Source organism: Marmota monax, unplaced genomic scaffold (assembly GCF_021218885.2).
Source record: "Marmota monax isolate L192 unplaced genomic scaffold, Marmota_monax_Labrador192_F-V1.1 WCK01_AAM20220418_F8-fsc00048, whole genome shotgun sequence".
Taxonomy (NCBI): Eukaryota; Metazoa; Chordata; class Mammalia; order Rodentia; family Sciuridae; genus Marmota; species Marmota monax.
The window spans coordinates 4,455,495-4,461,572 of record NW_026694895.1 but is presented as its reverse complement, the minus strand read 5'-3'; the positions used below and the strand labels follow the sequence as shown (position 1 = coordinate 4,461,572).

General features: G+C 34.8%; 1 non-coding gene across 1 annotated transcript; it reads right to left on the bottom strand.

The window, feature by feature from the left end:
- Positions 1–5,355: 5,355 nt before the first annotated feature.
- Positions 5,356–5,481, bottom strand: LOC124080904 (small nucleolar RNA SNORA51). Its single transcript, XR_006847901.1, has one exon. It is a non-coding gene; the product is annotated as a small nucleolar RNA SNORA51 (small nucleolar RNA).
- Between the last annotated feature and the right edge of the window lie 597 nt (positions 5,482–6,078).

The following is a 6,078-nucleotide window of genomic DNA, read 5'->3' as shown; positions in this document are numbered from 1 at the left end:
CTGGGGTTGTAGCTTAGTGGTAGAGAGCCTGCCTCGCCACATGTGAGGCACTGGGTTCAACCCTTAGCACCACAGAAAAATAAAATAAAAGTGTTGTGTCCATATACAACTAAAAAAACGAGGCTGCTGATCACTTAGTACTGTTCACTATAATCATACTGGGCAGTCCTAGCTTATGCCTAATCTCTGATAGCAACAAATATTGCTCAACTTCAAACACTTGGTTCCATACTACTAATTTTTATCCAATTGTAGTCCTTTGGGTTTAGTATAAATCTTTGCTTATACTAATAGACTCCTATTTTTTTTAAAAAAAAAAGAACAAAAAATAAAAATAAACCCTCATGTTGTAGTTACAATCTTCTTGATGCATTACAACAACCAAGAGATCAGACCTTACAAATATTTATATGTGGAGATCTCTAGGACACACAATTAATGATTTCTTGGGAATCTGTGCCCCAAACAATAGCCTACTTTCTACCCAAATTTGAGAGCAGCAAAATTATTGCTTACTCATTCCATTTACGAGGTCTTGTCAGGTTCCAGGCACCAAATTAAATGTTAGGAAACAGTGATGGCTAAAAGAGATTTGGTTGGTACATCCCCACAGCTTATAGTGGGCAAGATAGATAACTAAACATGGGATTATTTTACTACAGTAGGATAAGTCCTATGGTAATTTGTTAGTGAACATGTAGAAGGATCAGATGTGTGTTTCTAAAGGATAATAATATGAATGAGACCTGAGAGCAGTTAGGTATCAGCTAAGTGGCAGACTGAAGTAAAGGGCAGCAGTGGAGATCCTGGCAGTGCGAACATCATGTGCAAAAGGACTGAAGTTTTTTTTTTTTTTTTTGCCTCCACTGAATTGAAGTCTGGTTGCCTAAGATATTAGAATTCATCACATAGTCTTAATGTTGCATTTTGCTACTTTGGGTCTGGCATATTGGATTGAAAACAATCACAGTGTCAGAAACTATGAAGTTGTTACATTAGCTTTTTCTCTGAGCAAGCTCAGGAGTGTGGCATGACTTTCTATTACCTCATTTGCTCATCCTCACCCTGCCATCTCGTATTGTTACAAGAAAATGCACTTACAGACTTCTTGGTGTCACAGAATTAGAATGAACATATCTGTAGAGAATTGATTAGTTTCCTTTCTGCTTGAGATGTACAACATGTATCGGATGATGAAGCTTTGGTATGCATGCCAAGCAAGAATACGTAGGCAGTTACTCCCTAAAGCATGGATTTTCTGTGGGATTAGAAAATATCTGTCCTTTGTAAAGGGACTTTCATTTCATCTAAAATATGGAGCTACATTTCTTGATTTTTGCATACCTCAGAAAGATTATTAAAAGTGAGGAAGTGAACAACTGCTTTAACAAAGAAACCCTAAAATCTAAATGTAACAGAATATCCGTTGTGACATTTTATTATTGTCCTAAAAATTAGTCCACATAAGTCCAATTTGAGACAAAAAGGTAAGAATTATTTCGAATTATATAGATCATTGCAAAAAAATTGTGGTTAGATATCACTTGCAATGAACAGAATATGGGGAAAGCGATAGGATGTCACTTCTAATATTCAATTATAGAAAGACTCTGGCTTTGTTTGCTTCCTCTGTCTCTCTATTTTATTTGCCAGCTTCCCTTTAGACAGACCAGAACTGACATTTATGTTCAATACTATTGAACATCTGAGACCTGCTTTAAGGGGCTAAATTATATCCCACTAAAAACTCTCATGTTGGAGACCTGAACCCCTATACTTCAGAATGTGGTCTCTATATTTGAAGGCTGAGTCTTTACAGAGACAATAAAATGAGATCATTAGGGTGGACTTCAATCCAATATGACTGTATAAGAAGGAGGAATTTGGACACAGATATGTGCAGAGGAAGATGATGTGATGACACAGGAAGAAGATAGCCATCTACAAGTTAAATGGAGAGGCCTTGTGGCGCTGAGAAAGAACCAACCCTGCCAACACCTTGACCTCAGACTTCAGGTGTGAAGGTGGACAGGTGGACATTTGAGTGTGTATTAAAAGAGTAAGGTCACTTCATATTGGTATGCAAAACCAAACCATGAGAATAATTTATATGTCTGAGAGAGCAAGAATATCAATATGGAAAGAATAGAACTTGGAAAATATGCAGTTTTAGGATTAGAGAAGGAGAGAGGATCTGGCAGGAAAGTCAAGGTCAAAAAATATTAGAAATTACATACACATATGTCTTGAAACCAAGAGAAGATGATCTATTCTTGAAATTAACAAAATAAAAAATCTTCTAAGAACAAGTTTCTGACATTTTTTTTCCTCTCCTACATGAGAATGTATACCAAAATGTCTTTTACAAACCTCATTTTCTTTTCTTTCCTTCTTTTATCAGTGACTTTAAGGCTCTACTACTTTGAGGCTCCCTTGCAATCTCAACTTGGATTTATACCCCTCCTATCAATTGACCATGGTCAAGCCTCATCATATCTACCAAGCATGTGTCATCCTCTCAGGGTAATCCTTCTGCTGTGCCACCTCCTATCTCCTTTCACCTCCCACCATATACACCTTATTTCTAACTCCATATTACAAACACTTACTCTACATTAAATTTCAGTGCTGTGCTATTTGTGTTATTTTCTGTACATTTGTTAATTTAGTTGGCTGGTTGAATTGTTTTGTGCTCAAGATCAAATCCAGGTCTTTGCATGCTAGGCAACTGCTTTGTCAACTGAGCTGTATCCTCAACTACTATTTCTGTGTTTGAAATATTTCATAACTTATAAACTACACCAATGAAATAATCTTTGAAACTATGGAAAATTATTTTTTTAAAAATAGAAATTGTTGGAAAAATACCATGATGATACCGCCAGTTATTGGTGACAAGTCCTGCTTCCCCATATGTTGAAGTTTGAACATTAGAGAAGCACACTGAGGCAAGCATATGAAGCAGGATTTATTTTCAAAGGGATAACATTGGGGCTGGGGCTGGGGCTGGGGCTCAGTGGCAGAGCACTTGCCTAGCACATGTGAGGAATTGGGTTCGATCCTCAGCACCACATTAAAAATAAATAAAGGTATTGTGGCCAACTACAACTAAAAATTTAAAAATTAATTAATTAATTAAAAGGGGCAACATAGACTTCTCCCACAAGGGAGAAGGGGGTCATAGCTGGTATCCTGGTTTCCCAAGAAGTGAGGTGTTCTTCCCTTTTTATATGTCCTAGGCTTTCTTTGTTCTCCTTTCTTTCTCCCCTTTATCTTTCTCCTTCCTGTGGACATGACTAGGCCCAGGAAAGCTCAGTGGGATGGCCAAAAGTTGGGAAATAGGTGGGCTGAAGGGGAAAGGGCAGGATGGAGTAGACAAGGACACATTAACAACCTTATAGCTCCCTGTAGGGAGGACAATTCCTGGGACAGGTTACCTTGGCAACAGGTTGGAGCAGGGGCAGGTTCTTGATAAGATCCCTCAGAGGACAGTCTCCAACTTCCGAGACTCACTCAAAATTGGCCTCCTTGATCCGACTTGACTCAATTTACCTATCTACACTGACTGCCTGTCTAATTCTGGCTTCAATGACATGTTGCTAACCACTATAAAATTTTGGTCTATATGTTTCCAGTCTTTTTCTATGTATGAGTCAATACATAATTGAGTATTTTAATTATTTATATTGGGATTTTGTTTTATAATGTACTACGTTTGTCTATTGGTATCGAGGAGATGGTTTTCAGAGTTCTCTGTGGATGCTCTAGTTCCTATATAGAAAGGCATACTATTTGTTATGGATAGCACATGCATATTTTCCTGTATATCTTCAACCTCTAACCTACCTAAAATACCTGATGTCATTTTAATGCTATAAAAATAGTCATTATAGTATATTGTTTAGGAAATAATTACATGAAAAATCTATACATGCTCAGTACAGACACAATTTTTTCCTGAATAATTTTGATCTGTGATTGGTTAAATCCATGGATGCAAAATCTGTGGATATGGTGGGAAGACAATAAAACTTGCTTTTATCATTGAAAATTCATGCTGAAAAGTTTTACAGCTTCACAAATTTTCCAGACATCATTTTTTATGATTACATATTAAAGCTTTTTATGGGCATATTCAAGTTTATATAATGTCTGTTTCTATTGATTATTAAAGTAATCTTCATATACCATGGTTATTTATCTGTATCTTATCCTCTGACTTCAAGAGAAATTTCTACAAAAAAAATTGGTATTTTGTTAAGGCATTCAATATGTATTGCTAAATGGTTCTCTAGAAGAGTTGTGCAATCTAGGGAAGAAATGAAATATTTACATTTGCTTCCTCAGAGAAACATAGTAATAGACCTTTTTCATTTATCTAACTCAACCTTAGTGTTCTAAGGTAATATTTTGTAGATTTTTAAAAATAGGTTCTATGCATTTTTTGTTAAGCTATGCATTTCCAATATTGTTCTTTGAGATAAAAATGTTCTTGCTCTTTATCTTTGCAGTCCAAACCCAGCATATCTTGTAGAAACAGCACATTATTAGGCAATCTAAAACTTAGTTTTTTAACTCTATAATAAATAGTACAGCCGAATATCTCAACTGAAAGTCCTCCAAATGACAAAGCAAGTTTTACTGCCTCTTATTGCTCCTTCCCTCTGTTCTCTCACTTCTGAAATCAGAGTTAACTGAAAACAATTTTGATCTAGAAAATCGTCTCCAAAGCTGGACAACAGTGTTAACTTGTTGTTACATTTTTCCACATAAGAAAATAGCTTCTGCATATCATATGTTATGTACTAAGATAAAACCCAAATCTTTGCATCAAAAAACTAGTAACCTATCCTGGCAGGTAAAATGAAAGAGAGTATTTCTGTGTATTGTGTCCCCAAAATATATCACATTTCTCTATAGTACTTACAAGAATGAGGGTAAAATTTTAAAAATGTTAAATGGGTAATATTTTAGAGACTTATCAATCACATGAGTGAACTCTCCCACAGTTCTTGTAGATTTTCTCTTCTAATTAAATTGCTTCTGTTAATGCTATATGTATTATGATACCTCTTTGGCAGACTACTTCGTCATTTCAGAAGGTAGAATTTTTTTTTTGTTATGTAGTGTCTTTTTAGTTGTCAGTGTCAAAGAGCTAAATTCCATTTCAGTCAGGAAAACAAGAAACAAATCATGGGCAGCTATAATCTTGAAACTTAAAAATATCCAAGAAAATGAATATATTTGTTTTTAAGATCTAGGTTATTAAACTCAAATTAAATCTCACTTAAAATTTAAAAATACAAAAAAACTTGATTAAAAAATTTCTAGATATTAAAACATTAGTTAATATTTTCGTGTCCTACTTATAGACCAGGCACAAGCCTTGAGCTGAGGTATACATGTGGGAAATGATCATTCTACCTCCTCTTTCTCTACTGTCATTGTAAGAATACAGCTTATGACAAGCACCAGGAGACTTCTTTATTTTGTTTCCTCTTTTATTCATTTTTAACTTACACATTAAAAACATGAGTTGTCTATATTAACGGGGTCCCATGTAGTTTTCAATACATGAGTTGTCTATTTATTGGAGTAGCATTTAATTTTAAATATATATATATATATATATATATATATATACACACACACATTGTATAATGTTTAAATCAAGTTGAATATGTCTCCTCATTTGCCATTTCTTTGTGGTAAAAACTTTCAAAATTCTCCCTCCTAGCTTTTTGAAATATGCAGTACATTATCTACAGTCATCACATTGTGCAAATAGTACAACAGAGTTTTTTGCTTCTCTCTAAGCATAACTTGATATACATTGCCAAATATTTCATATCCTTCCCTTACCCTTTTTCCCCAGCTTTTGGTAACCTTCATTCTACTCTCAATTTCTATGAGATGAACATTTTTAGATTCCACATATGAATGAGATCATGTGGTGTTTCTGTTTCTGACTTATTTCACTTAACATAATGATTTACAGTTTCATCTGCATTGTTTCAAATGACAGGATTTTGCTCCTTTATATGGCTAAATAGTATGCCATTGTGTATAGTTAGCACA